A 24197-nucleotide genomic window follows, 5' to 3' on the forward strand; every position below is an offset into this window, starting at 1 on the left:
TAGGTAATAAAACAAGCGTTTCCATAACATAGCATAATAAAAAAAAATTTGAAGATAAAACTTCAACTCTATCATGTACAGTATACTATCCCTTTTCTGAGGTTTTTCTTTTTTTTAAATTTTCTTTAATTTGTTTACACATTACTAAAATTTTCTTGTTGTAACAGTAACATAATATGCCCTCTGCCCACAAAAATATAAAACTTCATGAAAAATAAAATGAAAGACAGAGAAAAAAATGCATTTCAGTCTGTGTTCTGATACCATCAGGTCTGTCTCTAGTGGATCACATTCTTTATCATAAGTCCAGCATAGAAGTTACTTCCATATTTTTCCACAGTTGCTGTTGCTGATTGTAATTCTCTCCATCCATTCCTCCCCACTACCATCTATTATAGCTTCTCTCTCCTTGCATTCTGTCCCTCTTCAAAAATATGGGACAGCCAAGTGGTGCAGTAGACAGGACATCAGCCCTGGGGCCAAAAGGCCCCAAGCCTACATTCCACCCCAGAGACCTAGCAACCAACCAGTCCCGTGGTCCCAGACAGGCCACCCAATGCCACCACCTTGAAAAAAATAAAAAAAGAAAATATGTTACATCTGACTATCCTCTCCTATGAACTACCCTCTCCTCTACACCCAATTCCCCCCTCCCCTCCCCCATCCCCTTCTCTCCTTTTTCCTCTAGATTTTTATACCCTATTGAGTGTGCATGCTTTTTCCTCTCTGAGCCATTTACGATGAGAATGTAGGTTCCCTCATTCTCCCTTGCCTTACCCCTGGTCCATACCATTGCAAGAGCTACATGAAATATCTTAGCCTATTCTACCTCTCCCTTCTCTTACTCCCAGTACATTTCCCTTTCACCCATTGATTCCATTTTTACAATATATTATATCTTCAAATTCAGCTCTCTCCTGTGCCTAATCTATAAAAGCACCCTTCTACCTGCTCTATTAAATGAGAAGGTTCATATGAGTATTATCAGTATCATCTTCCCATGCAGGAATACACACAGTTCATCATCAATAAGTCCCTCATAATTCACCCTTCTTGTCTACCTTCTCTATACTTCACCTGAGTCCTGTACTTGAAGATCAAACTTTCTGTTCAGCTCTGGTTGTTTCAAAAGGACTTCTTTTTGAAATTCCCTTGTTTCATTGAAAGTCCATCTTTTCTACTGAAAAAGGATGTTCAGTTTTGCTGGGTAGTTGATTCTCTCAGTTGCATTCCAAGCTCTTTAGCCTTCTGGAATATTATTTTCCAAGCCCTATAAGCCCTTAATGTAGTTGCTGCTTAGACCTGGATAATCCTGACTGTAGCTCCACAATATTTGAATTGTGTCCTTCCAGTTGCTTGTAATATTTTCTCTTAGACTTGAGAGTTCTGGAATTTGGTTATAATATTCCTGGGGGTTGAGGTTTTTTTTTGGATCTCTTTCCAGAGAAGATTGGTGGATTCTTTTAATTTCAATTTTAACCCTCTGCTGCTAGGATATCAGGGTAATTTTCCTGTAGAAATTCTTTAAAAATGAGGTCAAGTTTCTTTTCTTGATCATGACTTTCAAGTATCCCAATAATTTTTAAATTATTTCTTCTGGGTCTGTTTTCCAGATCAGTTGTTTTTTCAATAAGATATTTCACATTTTTGTCTAGTTATTCATTCTTTTGGTGTTGAAGTATTGTGTCTTGATTTCTAGTAGTCTTCATCTTCCTTTAGCTCCACTCTACATCTGAAGGATTTGTTTTCCTCAAAGAGCTTTCTTATCTCCTTTTCCATCTGGCCAATTCTGCTTTTTAGAGCATTCTTCTCATCAATAACTTTTTGAACTTTGTATCCATTTAACCTAAACTGGTTTTTAATATGTTATCTTCTTCAGCATTTTTGGATCTTCTTGACTAAGTTGCTGACTTAGTTTTTATGCTTTTCCTGCATTTCTCTCATTCTCTTCCCAATTTTTCCTCCACCTCCCTTACTTTATTTTCAAAATCTTTTTTTGAGCTCTGTCATAGCCTGAGCCCAACTACTATATTTCTTGGAGTCTTTAGTTGCAGATACTTGGACTTTCTCATCTTCAGAGTATGTGTATTGATCCTCCATGGAACCAAAAAGGCTCAGGTTCCTTTTTTTCTGTTTACTCATTTCTCCAGGCTGTGCCTGGTTTTGGGGTGTTTCCTGAGCTTTTTTAGTATTAATGGGATACCCCCACAAGGACCTCAGTTCCTTCAAGGTTTTATGGGAGTCTCTGACTGTTCGCCTGGTCTGTTGAATGACCACAAGCTCACCCTCTGCCCCAGGGTTTGGGGAAGGTCCCTGCTCTATGGGGGCCCCAGACTGTGACCAGAGTCTGAATATAGTCAAAGCCCCAGAGTCCTGTCCCAGGGACAGAGGACAGACCTCCACGGTCTCCCTCCACTCCCTTACCTTCTGTGGGCTGAGTGCTCAGGGAGCAGCTGCTGTGTGGCTCCCTGCTGGGAGGCTCCACAGGTCTGCTTCCATCTCCTGGGATCTGGGCTGCACTGAGGGCTGTGGCATTGAGGAGGGCCATGCTGGCTTGGGCTTTGCACTCACTCTGTCAGAGGTCTTCCTGCTGATCTTCTAAGTTATGCTTGGTGCTCCCTGGGGTGTCAGGAAACTGCTTCTGCTGCCAGAAACCAGGGCTCCCAGGGACCCAGGTGCCTTGGGGCTGTTCCTAGAAGGCTGGAGCTCCTTTGCTCCAGCACATGCCCCCCCAAGCCTGTGGAACAGAGCCCTCCCACTATTTTCCAGGTTACCTTGGACTGGAGAATTGCCTCACTGGATCTTTCTGTAGGTTTTATCTCTCAAAAATTTAGTTAGTGTCATAATTTTAAGGCTTTTGAAATATTTTGGAGAGAGCTCCTAAGAAAGGCTGTTCTCCTGCCACCAACTTGTCTCCATCCCTATGTCTGACTCTTTAAGACCCCCATTTGAGATTTTCTTGAAAAAGATACTAAGGTGATTTGCCATTTCTTTTTCCAGCTCATTTTATAGATGAGGAAATTATAGTTATCATAATGGTATGATGGTCAAAGAGATCATGAATTCAAAATATCATTTCAGAGTATTTTTTAAAGTCTTGCTAAGTAGTTTAAAGTGCTAAGAACTGAAAAATCCAATGGAACAGGGCTATCATCAATTGAAAACAACATAGATATTTTTCTTAGGAGGAAAAATATTCCATATATTTAAATATATAAATAATTTTGTGTTTATTTTTTCCTAGGCCTATAATTTCATTTGTGTAGGGAGATCCCAATGAATCACTTCCTCTATCAATGCATAATCTTGTTTTGAAGTCTCTGGTTTTAGAGACAATATAATGGTTAATAATACACTAAGGTTCGAGTCAAGTAGACCCTGGGTTCAAATCTTACCTCTGGGGCATCTAGGTGGCACAGTGGATAGAATATTGGCCCTGGATTCAGGAGGACTTGAGTTCAAATTTGACCTCAGACACTTAATAATTAATTACCTAGATGTATGATCTTGGTCACTTAACCCAATTGCCTTGCCAACAAAAAAGAATGAAGGGCAAATCTTACCTCTGACACTTGGTGTCTGTGTGACTTAGGCAAGTTATTTAACCTCCAAGAACCTCAAGGTGACTAAAATAATTGGATGAATAAACAATCTATTTCATCTAAAAGGATCCAACTAAGAGAATGAAACACAAAGTATATGCATGTAAGGTGGGGGGGAGAGGGGGAGAGAGAGAGAGAGAGAGAGAGAGAGAGAGAGAGAGAGAGAGAGAGCAAATATAGAGAGAGATAGACAGAGGAAATGTGAATATGAGTAACAATAATGTCCAAACATTCCTTATTCATTGGTTCCTTTGCTAAAACCTATAAATGTGCCAGGGTCTCACCCATCTTTAAAAACTAACACATGACTTGGAAATATTCTTGTCATCATTCAACATTTCTTTTCTATTTCACTAGGCAAAATTACTTACACTTAAAAATATTCCTGGTGTTACATCTATTTGCTGCCTCCTCTATTACTATTCTCTTAACGTCACTCATATTTTTGGTTTGGTATCCCAGAGAGAAAGAGGATTGCCACTATTCTTCTCAGAGTAAAGTGGTAATCTTTTGGAACTGGCTCTCTAATGATATTGTTTATGACATCCCCATCAGTATATTTCCCACTGATTTTCAACCAGTAACCTTAATTACTTTATAACAAAAGTATTTACTATAATTTGTAGTTTTTGAAGAAGGCCAATGACATTATATTAAGAGGGCCAAATGATTTTCATATGAATTGGATTTCAATGAGGCAGAATCATCAGCCTCACTCTCTCTTCCAGAGTTCATCATGGCCCAGTGATAAGACAAAAGTCAGGATACAGCAGATAACCTTTGTGTCTTCAGTGTCTAAGTCCACAGTTTTCCATAATGCTTGCTTCAGTCATCTTAATAGCCATTGGAACAAACTGTTCTAATCATGGAAGAATATAGGCATAGTTTCTCTTTTCAGTCTTTCCATGTGTCCTTGATGAGTTTCTTTTTGTTCCTGGATGGATGGGTTATCCCTTCTTGGTCCCATTTCTCTAATACCATGGTAAATGGGTGGGAGAAAGGGACTGGGTAGGAAGAAAGAATTTCTTTCCTTCTCCCAAGAACTGTACTATATAAAAGCACTGACTGTATTGAGAAGACCTGTATAAAAAGCATACATTGGGGTTAAGATGAAGTGAGTTATGGACTATGAGCTCATGAACCTTTGACCATCTTCAAGATGCTAACTTATAAATCAAATAACTGTCTGGGCCTATGGGATAATTATACATTGTGGTCATTCCTGAAAGAAAGGTAGATTTTAGGGTAGCTAGGTGGCACAGTGGATAGAACACTGGCCTTGGAGTCAAAAGGACCTGAGTTCAAATCTGGCCCCAGACAGACTAATTACCTAATTACCTTGGGCAAGTCATTTAACCCCATTGCCACGCATATCACAATTGAGTTCAATGTCATGACTGAAGCATTGATGGTTTTAGGACAGTCAACGTCAACATACTGACTTAGAAAACAATAAATCAACATTTTTGATGTTGCATTGTATTTTTATTAATTTTGTTAAGCATCTTCCAATTACATTTTAACCTAGTTCTGGCCTCATTTGAAAGTTTTGTGGGGAGTCTGTTACCCATGGGCAGCATCTCTGACATCACTACTCCTAAGAGATGACAAAATGAAGAAAAATGGTAGGAGAGAAGGAGGAGAAACTGAGGATAAGAGGAGTCAAAAGAATACACTGACAGTGACAAAGAAGGCCAGGAAAAACACTGCTTAAAGAAGAAAATATAAAAATAGGCAAGATTTACAAATATTTTGCTGTGATCTATGCTAAATGGAAGGCTTTATTTTGTTGGACCTGCGGGAGTTAACCAACTCAGTTTTAGAATACTTTCTTTGGTCAAACTGTCTTGATTATTGATTGGGTGAGTATAAAATCAACTTGTCTACTTTATCTAGTAAAACTCAAACTACTAGACCAAACTATGCTTCACATCCCAACCAACTGGTCATGTGCCATGCATACTACCAACTCATATGTTCTCACCTGTCCCATGTTTTAGGCTTGGTATTCAAATCACTACTAGAATACCACTATTTTTCCTGTAAAGGTCTTGACAACTGACTCTTATGGTTAAATTTACCATCCCTAAAACAACTCAGACATTCCTTTCCTCAACCAACATTCCTATATATGTACTGTTTTCTCCCAGTAAAATGAGGGAAGAAACTGCCTAACTTTTATAATATTAAACTTTTTAAATCATACTTCTGCAAAGCTCATTCATAACTTTCTTTTTTGATCATATAGGTCTTCTTCTTCTCTCTCTCCTCCTCCTCCTCCTCCTCCTCCTCCTCCTCCTTCTTCTTCTTCTTCTTCTTCTTCTTCTCCTCCTCCTCCTCCTCCTTCTCCTCCTCCTCCTTCTTCTTCTTCTTCTTCTTCTTCTTCTTCTTCTTCTTCTTTTGTAGCTAGTAACCTCCTTGGGACATGGCTCCAGGAATGAAAAAACTTGGTCAAAGGATGAAGCAATTCAAGCAATTCTTGGAGGAGACGGGGAAAATATGAGGGACTTAATGATGATGAACAGTTTGTATTCCTGCATGGGAAGATGATACTGATAATACTCATATGAACCTTCTCATTTAATAGAACAGGTAGAAGGTGCCATTATAGATTAGGCACAGGAAAGAGCTGAATTTGAAGATATAATATATTGTAAAAATGGAGTCAATGGGTGAAAGGGAAATGTACTGGGAGTAAGAGAAAGGTGAGGTAGAATAGGCTAAGATATTTCATATAAAAGATATTTCATGAAGGTTTTGCAGTGGTGTGGAAAGGGGCAAGGTGACGGGGAATGAGAGAACTTTCATTCTCATTAGAAATGGCTCAGAGAAGAAACAACATACATACTCAATGGGGTATAGACAACTGGAGGAAAAAGGAGAGAAAGGGATGGGGAGGGGAGGGGGGATGGGAGTGATAGAGGAGAGGGTAGATCATAGGAGAGGATAGTCAGATATAACACATTTTCTTTTTTACTTTTTGCAAGGTAGTGGGAATGGGTGACCTGTCTGGGACCATGGGGTCAGGTGGTTACTGTATCTCTGTGGTGGAATGTGGTCTTGGGGTCTCATGGCCTCAGGGCCAGTGCTCTATCCACTTCAACACTTCCCTGCCCCACAGCACATTTTTGAAGATGGACAGAGTGAAAGGAGAGAGAAAATATAATAGATGGCAGTAGGGAGGAATGGATGGAGGGAATTACAATCAGCAACAGCAACTATGGAAAAATATGGTAGTAACTTCTATGATGGACTTATGATAAAGAAAGTGATCCACTGGAGACAGAGCTTTTGGTATCGTACCACAGACCGAAACACATTTTTTTCTCTTTCTTTTACTTTATTTCTCATGAGATTTTATATTTTTGTGGGGGAGGAGGGTTATGTTTACTCTTAAAATTATTTTTAGTAATGTGTAAATAAAAAAATCTTTAAAAAAAGAAAAACAAAATCGGCATAATGATATCTTCCCTATTTCATAGGACTATGAGGACTAAATAAGATAACATACACAAATGTTAAAATATATTATGTATTTGCATTTATGTACAATGCTAATCTGACTGCTGCTGAAGGGAGGGGGGTGAGAAGGGAGGGTGGAAGGAAATTTTGTAACTTAAAAATATACATTTGCATATGGATGAAAATAAAGAAAGAAGCAAACAAATTAATTAATAGATAAAAAGGTAAAAAAAGAAATAACTGCACAAATTATATATAAATGTAATAACTCCTACTAATAGAGTTGTTGAAAGGAAAATACTTTTTTTCACTTCCTAATCAATTTTCTATCTAACTCAATATAGTAATTATTTTAAATTTTCTTAAGTGTCTTCAAACCTCCTCCTTTTTTTCATTCACTTAGATGAGGAACTCAAAATTCACTGAAAAAAATGAATTTGTTCATGGGATAGCTCCCCTTTTCTCCCCTCCTCTGCAATTCACGTTACTCAAATAGCAGTCTTGCCCACCTTCTTAAATTATTTCTTCCTTCACAAACTATTTCTTCCTTCACTTTTTTTTGTTTTCTTTTTACAAGGCAGTGGGGTTAAATGACTTGCCCAAGGTCACACAGGTAATTATTAAGTGTCTGAGGCTGAATTTGAACCCAGCTCCTCCTGATTCCAGGGCTGATACTCAATCCACTGCATCACCTAGCTGTCCTCCCTTCCTTCACTTCTGACTTCTGCTTCATACAAAATGCTGACCCTTTTCCTTGCCAAAGCAAACTTTTCTACTTGTATCTTTGATACCATCTTCTCCAGAAGAATATATAATGTCATTCTGGCTATTCTTCATTCTTTCCCTATCTACTGGACCCTTACCTGCTGACTAGAAATATATCCACATTTCCCTCATCCTCAAAAACCCTTACTTGTTTCATTCACTACCTCTAGCTATCATCCTATATTTCTTCTGTTCTTCACTAAACTGTTTAAGAATGTCTCCAATAAAAACTGTCATCATGGTTGATCATATCAATTATGAACCTCACAGAAATCACATGATTATCTCAATAGATGCTTTTGGAAAAAGACAGCACCTATTCCTATTAAAAACACTAGAGAGGTAACCATGATCAAAAGAAATGTAATAAATTGGGGAAAAAATTTACAACTAGTATTTCTGACAAAAGACTCATTTCTAAAATATACAAAGAACTGAATCAAATTTTCAAAAAAACCCAAGACATTCCCTAATTGACAAATGGTCAAAGGATATGCAAAGGCAATTTACAGATGAGGAAATCAAAGTGATCCATAGTCATATGAAAATTTGCTCTAAATCACTACTTATTAGAGAAATGCAAATTAAAGCATCTCGGAGGTACCACCTCATCCCTCTCAGACTGGCCAATATGATCAGAAACGACAATGATCAATGTTGGAAGGGATGTGGGAAATCTGGGACACTAATACATTGTTGGTGGAGCTGTGAACTCATCCAACCTTTCTGGAGAGCAATTTGGAATTATGCCCAACGGGCAACAAAAATGTGCATACTCTTTGATCCAGCAATACCACTACTGGGTCTATACCCTGGAGATAATGAAAAAGGGTAAAAACATCACTCTTATAAAAGCATTCATAGCAGCCCTGTTTGTGGTGGCAATGAATTGGAAATTAAGTGAATGTCCTTCAATTAGGGAATGGCTTAACAAACTGTGGTATATGTTTGTGATGGAACATTATTATTCTATTAGAAACCAGGAAGGATGGAAATTCAGGGAAACCTGAAAGGATTTGCATGAACTGATGCTGAGTGAGATGAGCAGAATCAGAAAAACATTGTACACCCTAACAGCAACATGGGGGTGATCATCAACTTTGATGGACTTGCTCATCCATTCTGTGCAACAGTCAGGGACAATTTTGGGCTATCTGTGATAGAGAATACAATCTGTATCCAGAGAAAGAAATGGGGAGTTTGAACAAAGACCAAAGACTATTACTTTCAATTTGGGGGGGGGAACCCCATTATCTCATTATGTAATTTTGCTATTTCTTATACTTTATTTTTCTTTTTTAAGGATGTGATTTCTCTCTCATCACATTCAACTTTCATCATTGTATACCATGGAAACAATGTAAAGACTAACAGACTAGCTTCTAAGGGGGGGAGGGAGGGAAGCAAGAATAGGGGGAAAATTATAAAACTCAAAAAACTCAAAATAAATAAAATCTTTCTAGAAAAATAAACACTAGAGAGTACCTATGTGACCTTGAGCAAGTCACAATCCCATTGCCTTGCAAAAACAAAAACAAATAAAAAAACACTAGAGAGGAGGGCAACTAGGTGGTGCAGTGGATGGAGTACCAACCCTAGAGTCAGGAGGACTTGAGTTCAAATTTGACTTCAGTCATTTAATAATTGCCTAGCTGTGTGACCTTGGGCAAGTCACTTAACCCTATTGCCTTAAATAAAATTAAAAAACACTAGAGAGCATAGGGATAAATGAAATCTTCCTTAAAACGATAAACATTATCTATCTAAAACCATCAAGTATTATATGTAATGGGAACAAGCTAGAAGATCAGGGGTGAAACAATATTGAATAATATTAGCACTACTATTATTCAATATTGTATTAGTAATTTTAGCTTTAGCTAAGAGAAAAAGAAATTGAAGGAATTGGAATCAGTAATGAAGAAACAAAACTAACACTCTTTGTAGATAGGATGATGGTATCTCCAGAGAACCCTAGAAAATCATCTAAAAAACTACTGGAAACAATTAGCAATGTTAGCAAAGTTGCAGGATATATAATAAACCCACATAAATCCTCAGTATTTCTATATATTACAACAAGATACAGCAGCAAGAGATAGAGAAATTCAAGTTAGAATAACTGCAGGCAACACAAAATACTTGGGAATCTACCTGCCAAGGCAGACTCAGAAGCTATGTGGAAACAACTATAATTTCACATAAATAAAGTAAGATCTAAATAACTGGGCAAATGTCAATTGCTCATGGGTAGTCCAAGTTAACATAACAAAAATGACAATTCTACCTAAATCAAATTATTTTTCAGGGCCATACCAATCAAATTTCCAAAAACTTACTTTAGTGAACTAGAAAAATAGTAACTTCATATGGAGGAATGAAAGGTAAAAAATATCAAGAGAATGCAAAGGAAGGAGATCTAGCCATATCAGATCTAAAATTTTGTTATAAAGCATGAGTCATCAAAACTATTTGGTACTGGTTAAGAAATAGAGTGGTGAATCAGTGGAATAGATTAGGTACAAAAGAAATTATATACTGTTTGATAAATCCAAAGATTCTAGCTTCTGGGATTAAAAACTCACTCCAATAAAAACGGCTGGGTTAAATTGGAACATTGTATGGCAGAAACTAGGAATATAGCAACATCTTATATAATATACTAAGATAAGGTCGAAATGGGTACAGAATTTAGACATAAAGGGTGATATAAACCAATTAGGATAACAAGGACAGCTCTATGGAAAGGGGAGCTCTATGGAAAGCTTTTGACCAAAGAAGAGATAGAGAGCACTATAAAAAACAAACTGGAAAATTTTGATCACATTAAACTAAAAAGGTTTTGCACAAACAAAACCACTGCAACTAAGATTAAAAGTAATGTAGTAAGTTGGGAAACTAATTTTACAACTAGTGTTTCTGACAAAGGACTCATTTCCCATATAGAGAGTCAAATTTATAAAAAAAAAAAAGTCATTCCCCAAGTGATAAATGATTAAAGGATATGGAAAACCAATTCTCAGACAAAATCAAAGCTATCTATGGTAATGTGGAAAATTACTCTAAATCATTATTGATTAGAGAAATGCAAATTAAAACATCTCTGAGGTACTACCTCACACCCATCAGATTGGCCAAAGTGGCTAGAAAGGAAGATGACCAGTATTGGAAAGGATATGGGACACTGATGCATTGTTGATGGAGTTGTGAACTGATCCAAACTTTCTGGAGAGAAGTTTGTAATTATGTCAAAGGGTCAATAAAACTGATCATATCCTTTGATCCAGCAATACCACTACTGGAGCTGTATCCTGAAGAGATCATGAAAAGGGGTTACCACATGTATAAAAATATTCAAGCAGCTCTTTTTGTCATGGCAAAGAACTGGAAATTGAGATATACCCATGAAGTGGGGAATGACTGAACTAATTGTAATATATGAATTTAATGTAATACTATTGTTCTATATGAAATCATGAGGGACAGGATTTTAGAAAAGCCTGGAAAGACTTGCATGAATTGATGTGGAGTGAGATGAGCAGAACCAGAAGAACATTATACACACTAACAGCAACATAGGGTGATGATCAACTATGATGGATTTGTTCATTTCAGCAGTACAATAATAAGACAATTTGAAAAGCTTTGTCATGGAAAATACCATCTATATCCAGAGAAGGAAATATGGAGTTTAAATGAAGATCAAAGCTATTATCTTCAATTTTTAATCAAAGATTTTATATATATATATATATATAGATATAGATATAGATATAGATATATTATATCATTTCCTTTTCTCTCTAATATTTTCTTTCTTCTGTTTGGATTTGATTCTTCTCTCACAATTTGATCAATATGGATCTATGTTTAGCATGCTTATAAGTGTAGAACTATATTAGATTGTTGTCTGTCAGAGGGAAGGCAGAGGGAAGGGAGGAAGGGAGAAAAATGTAAAACTCAAAACCTTGCCAAAAAATGATTGGTAAAAACTACTGTTGCATGTAGTTGGAAAAATAAATAAATAAATAAATAAACAAACAAACAAATAAATAAATAAATAAACAAATAAACAAAGAAAGAAAGAAAGAAAGAAGAAAGCCTCCAGTATGAGGTGGCTCCATTTATTCTGCTCACTCATTTCTAAATCCTCTACAATCTGTATTACAAATATATCATTTATCTGAAACTATTGTAATTCCTCCAGTTACTAATGATCTCTTAATTGCCAAATCTAACGACCTTTTCTTAAATCTCCTTTTTTGACCTCTTAATAGCCTTTGCCACTATGGAGCACTGTCTTCACTTAGTCTCTTTTCTACAGATTATTGTAACATTGATCTGTCTAACTGCTCCTTCACAGATTCTCTTGCTGGTTCTTCATCTATGTAACTTTTAACAGTGAGTGTTCCTCTAAGACTTCTGGACTCTCCACTCTCCTCCCTCTATTTCACTAGTGATCTCATCACTTTCCATGAAATCAAATATCATCCCTTCCCAAGTGATTCCAAGATCTATATTTGCAACACTATCTTATCACTTGAACTTTAGTGCCAAAACATTAACTGTTCTCAGAAACTCTCAAATTGGATATTTTCTAGGTATCTCAAATTCAACACAACCAAAACATAACTAATTTCTGTGCTTTCACACCCTTCTTTCTTTTCAACTTTTCTCTTTCAACCAGTTTCCAGATGTTGCCTATCTACCTGGACCCAGACATCCTTGAGACTGATATTCAGAAAATACAATAGCAAGAGCTTCAACTAGATGTAAAGTCAGAGGACCCAGGTTCACATTCCAACCCTTCTTCCTTATTCCTTGTGTGTTCTTAGACAAGTGACTTACCTTTCTCTGAGTCTCAATTTCCTCATCTACAAAATAAGAATTGGAATAGATGACTTCTGAATTTCCTTCCTGTTCTAAATCTATTATTGGCACTCTAGTGTATCTCTCCAATTACAATGAGCATCTTCATATTGTCTAGAAAAGGAACCCTGGGGGATATGTTGCTGGGGCCTTGTCCCAACTATAGAAACCCAAACTACTGTCAAAGGAGAACTAATGGGCAGATAGGAAACTCAAAAATACCCAAGTCCTAGGTTCTATTATTTATGCTCCCATCAGGATTTGCAGTCCAAAGGACCTTAAAAATGATGTATTTACAAATGAAGAATCTAATATTCAAACAGGTAAAGTGATTGTTCAAAAGTCTCACAGTAAATTATCAGAGCCACAATTAATTGCTCTGACTCCCAAGTTGAGTGCTCTTTCCAATAAACCAGTTTACCAAGCTTCCCACTGTGATGCTTGTTTTAGTCCAAGAACAGGTGAGTTTTCCTTTGAGGAAGGGACATCCAAACTTGTGAGAAATCTGGAGGGCTCTCAAGCTAATTGGCAGATATTCACATATAGTTTTGTCATGACAATAACTTCCTAAGTGCCACAGGTAATTCTTTGACAACAAATGGAGTCCACTCTAGGAGACTCTGAGTTTAGATAGTGGCCAACACATTCAGGAGTGTTATGTCACTCATTACCCCCAACAAGGTAGTGTCCTATTTCTGAAGTTGTGTGTAAAGAAAAAACTTTGCTGAAAGAATTAACCTGTATTGTAATCAGAAAGAATTCTCAAACCTTGCTCTGAAGCAGTTCTTTTTTTCCCCTTTCTTTTTTAATTTTTTCCCCAGTTACAGGTAAAAATAATTTTTAACATTCATTTTTAAAACTTTGAGCTCCATATTTTTCTCCCTTCCTCCTTCCCTATCCCCCCCCCAAATGAGAAGGCAAGCAATTTGATATAGGTTACACATGGTAATCATACAAAATATTTACATAATAGTCATGTTATGAAAGAAAATATAAACCAAAAAAAGACTCTCAGGAAAAACAATGTTTTTAAAGTATGCTTCAATCTATATTCAGAAACAATCAACTTTCTGGGGTTGGATAGCATTTTTCATCATAAGTCCTTCAAAGTTGTCTTGGATCATTATGTTACTGTGTAGCTAAGTCATTCACAGCTGATCATTTTACAATACCACTATTACTTTGTACATAGTTCATTTTTCTTTGTCCATCTAAGTTGGAGGTTCAAAGATGATCAGATACCTTCATAGTTCTGACCATAAAGGATGCTGACTAGCAATCCATTGGTGTTATTCAGAAGTCATCTATATGATCTGAAGCTTCTGGGAAACTAAAGTCTTTGGGTTCTAGAGGGGCAGTATGTTTGCAAAGCTGAATAGCATAAACCATTATGAAACAGGTTAGGATAATTTTCCCTACTGATGATGATTTCTTTTTTTTCTTTTGATTTTAAAAAATTCAACATTTTATTTATTAAGTACCCAGGCTATGGGTACAAAGCAGTACAGAGACCAAGCTCTGCCCCTGAAGAGATTTCCAAGTCCCATAGGGCCTCACCTTCAAGGTTCCTCCATCCCAAGGGCTGGTTGGAGCTGCAGATCTAGTCCAGTCCCTCTCTACATTCCCAAAGTCCACACTTCACCCCAGGAGGGAAACCACTCCTTCCTAGAGTTCAGCACCCCACCTTAGGACAGACATCCTTCCTTGTCAAGGACATGTCTATAGCACTCAATGTCCTTCCAGGCCTTGTTTGCTGTTTTGGGGGGGCCCTATTGGGCTCCCTCCCCTGATGTAGGTGCTGGCAAGAGGGGATAGAAGGAGGAAACAGGAGTCCAGTTACCATAGAGGATAGACTTCATTGGACTCACGCCAGCAGTCTGTGCTTCTTCAGCACCTTTGTGTATTTGTGGATTTTGCACTCCATGTTCTTCTCAGCTTGCTTACATAGTTTTGTGAGCTTCTTTTTATTTCTATAATGGAGCTTGGCTTTTTCTTTCCTCTTCTTTCCCAATGCAGCAATCACTGCCTGATACTCTCAGTCAATCTCATGGGCCAAGAGCCCCAGATAAGCAAATTTTCTAGTGACCTTCAACCTGACCACCTTGAGGGCAGCTGAGACAACTATGCATTTCCACTTGTCATAGAGTGGAGGGATGCCATCGAACACCTTCAGTTGCTCCAGGGTAGCCTGGTCTCGCTTGGTCTTATAGGGAAGCATGCCTCTCATGGTCCTCCAGAAGATATGGCTAGGGGCTCAAAAGTGGTAAGGGCCTCTTGAGGTGTTTGTGTTTATCTACTTTTGGAGGAAGGCCAGGTATTTCAACTTGTTCCTATAGAAGTTGCCCCAGATGTTGATGACTTCAGAGCAGACCATGACCACTTTCCACCCCAGGAGCACTTGCTTGACCATGATGTAGGCTACTAAGAGGCCCAGGAAATGGCCCCGCCCACCGATCACCAGGACCTACCTGTCCACCATAGCTGACGCTGCCAGTGAAAAGCTGATGATGATTTCTTAAGACTGGAACTGTAGTCTCCAACATTGAATGTATCTTCTTGGGTGAGGAATCAAAAGTTGTGGAATTTTGACTGAATGTTGCTAAGTGAAAACTTCCTAAGACTAATAATACCACAGCACCAAGATGCCTCTGTAATAAAGGAAAGACCCACATCCAAAAGACCAAGTCTCCCATTATACCCAGACCATCACCAGTTTTCCTGTTCCTACTTTCCTGTTCCTATCAGACCACTGAATTCACATTCTGGAAGAGATAGTGGTAATGATGTCTTTGCCCACACTCACTCACTTTAACCTAAATTATTTGCATGCTTTGACATCATTTATTTGAAGTCAAGGTCTTCGAGAATGAAGGACAACACATCACTATCAGGTCTTTCTAGGTTTGTCTGAGAGCATCTTAGTCATCATTTCTTATAGCAGAATAATATACCATCATTACAACATACCAATAATTTATTCAGACATCCCCTGTTGATGAGTATCCCTTCACTTCCCAAAGTTTTGTCACCATAAAAGAGCTGCTATAAACATTTTTGTTGATATAAGTCTATTTCTTTTAGTTTTTTTTTTCTCTTCTGAGATACACATCTAATAGTGGTACTGCTAGCTTAAATATTTTATAACCCTTTAGGCATAGTTTCAAATTGTTCTACAGAACAGTTGAATTAATTTACAACTCCACAAATACTGTTTTAATGTCTCATTTTTTTCACATCCCCTCCAACATTTTTGATTTTTCTCTTCTACATTATTATTACCTGTCTAATGGGTTTGAAGCAGTATGCCAGAATTGTTTAATGTACATTTCTCCAATCAATAGTTGAATTAGAATTTTTTTCATATGGCTTTAGATAGCTTTGATCTGAAAACTTTTCATTTTCTTTGATCATTTATCATTTGGGAAATGGTTCTAATTTCTATAAATTTGACTTTGAGAGTTAAGATCTTTATCAGAGAAACTTGCTTCAATTTTTTTCCATTACTATTGCTAATTATATTTTCCTACAGTCTATTCCCTTCACTTTGTATATTCTATTCTCTCCTTTCACCCTGTCCCTCCTCAAAAAGTGCTTCCTTTTGACTTCCCTCCCAATCTACTTTCCCTTCTATATCTCCCTTTTCCTATCCCTTTCCCCTCCTACTATACTCAAATGAGTATTTCCTCTTTGAGCCAGTTCTGATGAGAGTAAGGTTTATTTACTTCTCCTCATTACCCTCATTCTTCCCCTCCACTGTAAAATTTTTTCTTGCTTCTTTTGTGTGAGATAATTTAAATAATTAATCATTAATAAATTAATAATTAATGATTAATTAATAATTAATTATAATTAATCATTGATAATTCCTCTCTCATCCTTTAATTTTGATTTTTAGATTTAATCCTTTATATTTAATTCACACCTGTGCCTTCTACATATATATATATATACTCCTTTTAGCTGCCTTAATAATTCTAATGTTCTTATGAGTTACCAGTATCATCTTCCCATGTAGAAACATAAGCAGTTTAACCTTATTAAGTTTCTATGATTTCTCTTTTCTATTAATTTTTTTATGTTTATCTTCAGTATTATATTTGAAGATCAAATTTTCTGTTCCACTCTGGGCTTTTCATCAGGAGAGTTTGAAACTCCCCATCTCGTTGAGTGTCCATCTTTTCCCCTGAAAGATTATGCTCAATTTTGCTAAGTAAAAGTGATTCTTGGTTAATCCAAGTTCTTTTGCTTTCCAGAATATTAAATCTCAAGCTCTCTGATTCTTTAAAGTAGAAGTTGCTAAATCTCGTGTCTCCTGACTGTGGGTCCATGATCCTTTATTTTTTTCCTGCCTACTTGCAATATTTTACCTTGATCTGGGAGCTCTGAAATTTTACCATACTATTCCTGGTAGTTTTCATTTTGGGATCTCTTTTAGAAGGTGATTGGTGACTACTTTTGATTTCTATTTTACCCTCTGGTTCTAGAATATCAGGGCAGTCTCCTTTGATAATTTCTTGAAAGATGATGTCTAGGTTCTTTTTAAATCATAAATTTCAGTAGTCCAAAAAACTTTTTAATTATCTCTCCTGAATCTATTTTCCATATTAGTTGTTTTTCCAATGAAATATTTCACATTTTCTTCTATTTTTTTCAATATTTTGGTTTTGTTTTATTGTTCCTTGATTCCTTATGAAATCATTACTCAATTCTAATTTTTAAGGAATTATTTTCTTCAGTGAACATTTAAACCTCCTTTTCCATTTGGCCAATTCTATTTTTAAGGAGGCTTTTTTCCCCTTCAGGAAATTATTGTGCCTCTTTTTTCCTTTTTGCCAAATCTGCTTTTTAAGGCATTCTTTTCATCATTAACTTTTTTTGTACCTCTTTCACTATTTCAACATTTGTACTCTATTTTTACCATTAGCCTGTTTTTAGAAGTTCTGAAAAGTTCTTTATCAAACTATTGACTTGTTTTTTCATGATTTTCTTGTATCACTCTCCTTTCTCTTCCAAATTTTTCTCTACCTTTCTTACTTGATTTTCAAAATCCTTGTTAAACCCTTCCAAAGTCTGAAATCAATTCATATTTTTCTTGGAGGTTTTGGAGCCAGGAGTTTTGACTTTGTTTTCTTCTTCTGAGTATATGTTTTGACCTTCCTTGTCACCATAGTAGCTTTGTATGGTCAGATTTTTTTCTGTTGTTTGTCTATGATTTAATTTTAACTCTGTTAATGTAGAGCTCTGCTTCCAGGGTGAAAGGCACACTGTTCCAAGTTTCATGGGTTTTATGTATATGTTTTCAGAGATACTTCTAGAAACCTGTACATTTTCATTCTTTCCAGAGTGGTGTAAACACCCTGGAAAGGAAACTTCTTAGGAGAGGTATTTATTACTCTCCTGGCCTGTGTTCTGATCTGTGAGTGATCACAAGCACTCTTTTCTTTCCTGGCACTGTGAGGAAGGTCCTTGCTCCGCTGAGGCCACAGCTTTGTTGTGCTACAGCTCTTCCTCACCTAGGGACTCCCACCAGATTACAGCCTGAATCTGAGTATAGGCAAAGCAACAGAGTCCTATCCCCAGGGCTAGCAAAGAGACCCTTGTAATCTCCTTCTGATTAGTTGTCCAACCTTCTTACAGTCTATGGGCTAAGAGCTCCAGAAGGAGCCACTTTCCTTGCTGATTCAGTCATTCCCAAAACCTGATCCTGATTGGCTGGGGTGTACTGGTGCTGTCTGTGATGGACTGCACTCCTGTCCTACTGAGGAAAAGCAGATCTTTCCTGCCGACTTTCTAAGTTGTCTTTGACAACTATGGGTTGAGAGGTCTGGAAACTACCACTGCTACCAATGGTTCAGTCACCCCAAGTCCTGCTCCTGGTTTGCTGAGACATAGTCTGCACCTAGGCTGCCTGCACTAGACTGCCCTCCACTTTCACTTTGTTGCAAGATATTTTCTTATCAGCCTTCTAAGTTGCATTGGGCAGGGAAATTATTTCACTCTCTCTCTTTTTGTGGGTTCTGGCACTCTAGATTTTGTTTAGAGTCTTTATTTTAAAGTATGTGGAAGAGTCTGGGGAGAACTCAGGCAGTCCCTGTCTTTATTCCACCATCTTAGCTCCATCTTAAGGCAGGGGTTCTTAACCTGGAATTCATGAATTTTTAAAAATATTTTTATATATTTAGTTTCTTTTATAATTCTGTGTGTTTTACTTTATGAATTTAGAGACATTATTCTGATCTAAGGTATAAATGGACCTAGGTGTCATTCTATAAGAAGATGAATCTGTATAATCCAGAATGGACCAATCTCTTGGGTCAGTGATAATGGGAGTTGGAAGAAAGATAGCTTAGCCTGGAGTAAGCAGAGCTATGGCCTTTGTGAGAAAAATTATGACAACATAGGGATAAGCATAAATAAGTTTTTGCTAGACCAAATCTTTTCTAGAAAATGAGACATTGGAGATTGCTTTTTAAAGGAATATTATTGGACTTTGAATTACTGCCTTTTGCCTCTTGCATAATATCTAATTCTGATAATTTTCCTTTCTATTTCCATTATGGCTAGGATTTTTGCAACAGGAGTTGGTGACAGTTTATTTGGATCTTCCAAAGCAAGAAAAGCATCTACTAGTGGTTACCTGAATACTTTTTGCCATGGGCTTCTCTGACCTTACATTATTTGCAAGTAATTAAGATATGTCCCACTTATCAGAGTCCCTGAAATGAATATAGCCAGTCCATCAGTCTTAAGATAAATAAAATGTCTTTATTCTGTATTGTTATATATAATACTCACTTATATACTTCATAAATCAACTCAAAAAACTGACAACATCTATTTTGAAAAACTGTAATTATATGTAACACAAGCAATCTCTACAATGCATAGCTTTTTCTGTATGTCAGTTCTAAAAAGCACCCCCCATTTGACATGAAAACCCTGATGTCACCACTGTGTTGGCTGTAGTGAGCTGTGGCAACACAAATGTGTCTGAGTACATATTTTCATTCAGGTGGTTTGACATCATTTTTTACTCCTTCATTTGATAATAATTGAGCTAATAGACTTCATGGAAGGTGAAACCAGCCATCAAAAGACCAAACACATGAAGCAAATCTCATTAGCTCAAACTTGAAGGGGCAAGTAGGAGGTATAGAGAGATACAACATCCCTTATTGCAGGAAGCAAGCTACAAAATTATATGCAAAGATACAGTCCTTAATATAAAGGCATACCACCTTTATCAGCCTGACTCTGGAGTTCCCGATGGATGAAAAAGTAATTCAATTGTGCAGGAATAATCTTCCATTGAGTCTTGATTTTTTTTTATAATACATCTGGAAACCTTGGTTAAAAAATAAATTTAATAGAGGACTAAAATTTAGAAGTGGCTGGGACTTGGCAGAGAGATGCAATATAACTAACATGAAAGAAAATGAGCATGAGGGATAAAAAGTAAAAAGTGGACCAAGAAAATAAAAGGTAGAGTTCTGCATAATAAGAACTGGGATGCAGTGGCCCAGAATGTCCATGGTACCTTGTAATAGTTAGAAAAGGTAGAATTGGGCAAGAACATTTTTGGAGCAAAGCAAGAAAAAAAATGGTATAACCATCTTTGTAAGATAAAATACAAATAATCACACACATGCATATTATCCTCTCCAAAGTACATTTGCATCAACGTGCTAGATTATATGCACACATATAGTTGCAGAATTTTTTTTGTAAGTTTTGAGGGGGGAAAGGAAGTTAATATCAAACTAGATAATTAATCATCAGTAATAAATGCAAAAATAAGTACAGTGACACAGCAAGCCAGGATTACAAAGCTAGCTCAGGTGAACCACAGGACTACAAATCTTCCTGTGTATGGATTCTATATAAGTATGCACACTTTTTCCTAACTATACAACAAAGTGTGTCTTCTCTAAGATCTGGGAATGTAGCATTTGCCAAAGTTATTAGATAAAGATGTCCAGTAGGAGAGCAAAATGAAATTACATGTATGCAAAGAGCTCTGCAAACCTCAAATCATTACATAAATGAACAAATAAGAGTGAGGGGAAAGTTAGGAAGAGCAATAACAGTTAAATCTTTTAATAAGAGGGTCTTCATATCCCCTTGGAAAATTGATCACAATGACTCTGTTCATACATAATCTACTGTATGACTTAGGTCCTAGCTTATATTTGACTTTGTTCTTCTGCTTTGCATCCTCACACCTCAAAACACTCACTGACTGGCTGGAACAGTAGAACATCAGGCAACAAAGACCTACGGTTAGTTAGTTCAGTCCCACAGTAGTACAGAGTCATGCAACATAACTCTAACCAATCATGTCACATTCCTCCATAGCCCTAGACTGAAATAAATAACTCCACAAAACTAACACTTCCAAACTTTCTTATTAAAAGCACTCAGTTGGTGTTGGGGTTTCCACTCCAACTGTGGATCTTAAAACACAAATCTAAACAAAAAACATTTCCAAATTAGAGACTCAGTTCTAAACACCTAAATACTTCACACCCAGGAACCATTTGGGGTTTATCAATGATGAATTTCACAAGGTGAGAACTCTTCCATTTGATGTGTGGCATCTCAAGTTCATGCTAGAATCTAGAGAAATGGAGCTGATAAAATGAATCAAAATTTGAACTGCACCCAGCCGGGCAAAAACAAATCTGGGTAGACTTTCCTTGCTCCATAGTAGAACACACTGTTCCATAAGGGCTTTAAAATCAGACCCTTGTGTCCTACTTAGCATTTGAATGAATGCCAGGACCCTGTGGTATAAGTGATTATTCATGCATGTACTGGCTTATAACTTTCCAAATACACTGCATATCATCTGCTAAAGATAGCCCAGTAATACAAGACTTCAGGCATACAATTTCTTTCTCTTTTTTCCCTCATAAGGAAACCAAATTAAACATTATAAGCAAAGTCACGTAAATATGCGGGCAGGGGGAGAACCAAGACTGGAACAAAATTGAGAAGATCAGAGGGGGAAAAAAAAGGAGAGGAAGTATGATGGCAAGGACTTTGGAGAAGTGAGGACTTTCATGCCTGGCTTTCCCAACACCTTCCCATGGGACCTTGGCCAAATTTCATAAATTCAATTACCTATAGTTCCCACCAACCTGGAAAATGGGAATAAGTATTTTATTCATATATCTTTCTTGAAGACATATTGGAAGGATCTACCAGGTAGATATTGGAAATGTTGAGGACTCAGTCAAGAAAATTTAATCAGCCTTCAATGATAGTTACTAAATTCTTTATAAAGCTATCCCCTTCAGTACCAGAGAAAGAACAATGACCCAAAATAAAAACGTGATTGTAATTAGCCCCAGTTATTTGGAAAGAGACATATGGAGAGAGTAGCTGAACTTAACGTCTTATATAGAATAGAGAAAGTGATTTAGAATTTGAAAAGTAATTTTTAATATTAAAAATACCTCATTTTTTATTTTTTAACGACTTTGGCAGGAGTCTGCTTTTTTCTAAAAGTATAATTTGTGTGTAATACTGCTCATTAGTCACTAATATTTCCTTTATTCACCATCTATTAAAATGGTTTAACAGCTCAGGGAATAAGTAGAAGCTTCTAACTGGGAATCTGTTTTCCTTGTACACAGAAGAACTTAATAAACGTTTAATCTTTATTAGTCAATATATTGATTTCCCTTACCTTTAAGCTATAAGTTCAGTTTCGTGTGTAATTTGTCTTAGTTAAGGCTATTCAGACATTTGGACTTAATGCCCCAGGTCAGTTCAGGACTAGAACCAATGCCTTCCTCTCCCAAGGAGACCTGGTCCGTTTGCTGCTGACTTTAGATATAGACATTCATAGAAGATTTCAGAACTCTAACAAAGTTAGATCAAAGTTTGAAATCTAGGAGGATGACAACTTTTCCCAATAGTTTCATATGAATGAACTTTCCATGATAGTAATTCAGGTGTAGCATAAGCCAAGTAATAGGTTTCCTGTATGTACTGGATTCAAAAAAACTTTTCCCATCAAAAAAAAAATTTCCATTATGTAATACTCATAATTTAAAGCTTGTCAGCAGTTTTTCTCCCCAACTTCAAACTCAATTTCAAGTTTGAAAATCTCAGAACAATTTCAGCTCCACTCCACCTGCCTAACAGAGCAAACTCCATCTATGGAGAAAGCGAAAGATAGCAGAGAAAATTGTCTTCCCACAATAAACTACTTCAACCATCTCCAAGGTGAGGTAAAGAATGTGAGGATCTGGTTTTTACACATCTTTGGGAACAACAGCTATTGATTTCCTCTTCTGGAAGCTGCTTGACAATTTTTTTAAGCAGCTCAGAAATACAGATAGAGAGGTGGTGTTACTCTATTTGGTAAATGCCTCCAGTCATTGCTGGGGTCAAAGCATCAGAACTGCTGATTTTTCCAAAATGTCCTCAAAAGGGCAGCAACCACAGCAGTTTTCCTGCAAATGAAATAAAAATAATAATCTTGTTGATACAGCAGTACTTTAAAAAAATAACCTATGCCACCCCCTATCCAGGAAAACACTTATACACACACGTATATGTTATAGATGTATATGTACATATATATATATATATATATATATATATATATATATGTCATACACACACACATATATACACACACATTGTTGTTCAGTCATTTCAGTTATTTCTGACTATTTATAACCCCATTTGGGGTTTTCTTGGCAAAAATGCTGTAGTAGTTTGCCATTTCCTTCTGCATCTCATTTTACAGATGAGAAAACAAAGACAAACAGGTTTAAGTGACTGGTCTAGAGTCACACAGCTAGTAAATATCTGAGGCCAGATTTGAACTCAGGAAGATATCTTTCTGATTCTAAACCCAGTGCTCTGTTTATTGTACAGGCTGCCCCCTAAGAGTGTGTGTGTGTGAAAAAAAAGTTTTGCCAAATCCCACTGCTTAGCAAAAGTTTAATTTGTTTATGTAAGATATTTCAATGCTTCTTATAACAATCAAAGACAAGAACTCTTTATTTAATGGGAACTGAGTGAAGGGGCAAACATTTGCAGATCTAGCCACTCATTTCATTTTGACCCCGGGGGTCAAAGTGCAGGACAGCCATCAAGCATGGTAGTGTTTTCACATGAAATACTGAGCAAACCAGGTCTCAACCACTCTCTAAATAAAATGGTTATTATAACTCTGACGTAATATTCTCATAAATGGGCCAAAATATAATAGCAACAAGAATAGAAATGTTGGTATGATTGATTTTCATGATATTGCCTTCTATACATCAAACTGCCTCTAACAGATTATAGGAAGTTTATATACTCCAGCTTATAATGTGCATATATGAATATGACTTAGAAAAGTTTTTTATTTTTCCACTGAAACAATTTATCTTTAGATTTTAAAAAATCAGTAATATCTTAAGGTTGCATCATTTCTTGCCAAGAAAACAACCTTGATACTGGTGAACAGTAGTATAAAGTGTTCTCCTTTTGCTT

General features: G+C 36.7%; 1 protein-coding gene and 1 pseudogene across 5 annotated transcripts in view; both read right to left on the reverse strand.

Moving 5' to 3' along the window:
- Window positions 1-14461: 14461 nt before the first annotated feature.
- On the reverse strand, window positions 14462-15674 carry LOC141502556 (large ribosomal subunit protein uL13-like; annotated as a pseudogene).
- A 7195-nt stretch (window positions 15675-22869) lies between these two features.
- MYLK4 (myosin light chain kinase family member 4) overlaps window positions 22870-24197 on the reverse strand; it is a 144349-nt gene continuing 143021 nt past the window's right edge. For all 5 annotated transcript variants that reach the window (XM_074199541.1, XM_074199543.1, XM_074199544.1 and 2 more), the window contains one exon: window positions 22870-23161. The gene's annotated coding sequence lies outside the window, so the exon portion shown is untranslated. The remainder of the gene's footprint in view (window positions 23162-24197) is intronic.

Source organism: Macrotis lagotis, chromosome X (assembly GCF_037893015.1).
Source record: "Macrotis lagotis isolate mMagLag1 chromosome X, bilby.v1.9.chrom.fasta, whole genome shotgun sequence".
Taxonomy (NCBI): Eukaryota; Metazoa; Chordata; class Mammalia; order Peramelemorphia; family Peramelidae; genus Macrotis; species Macrotis lagotis.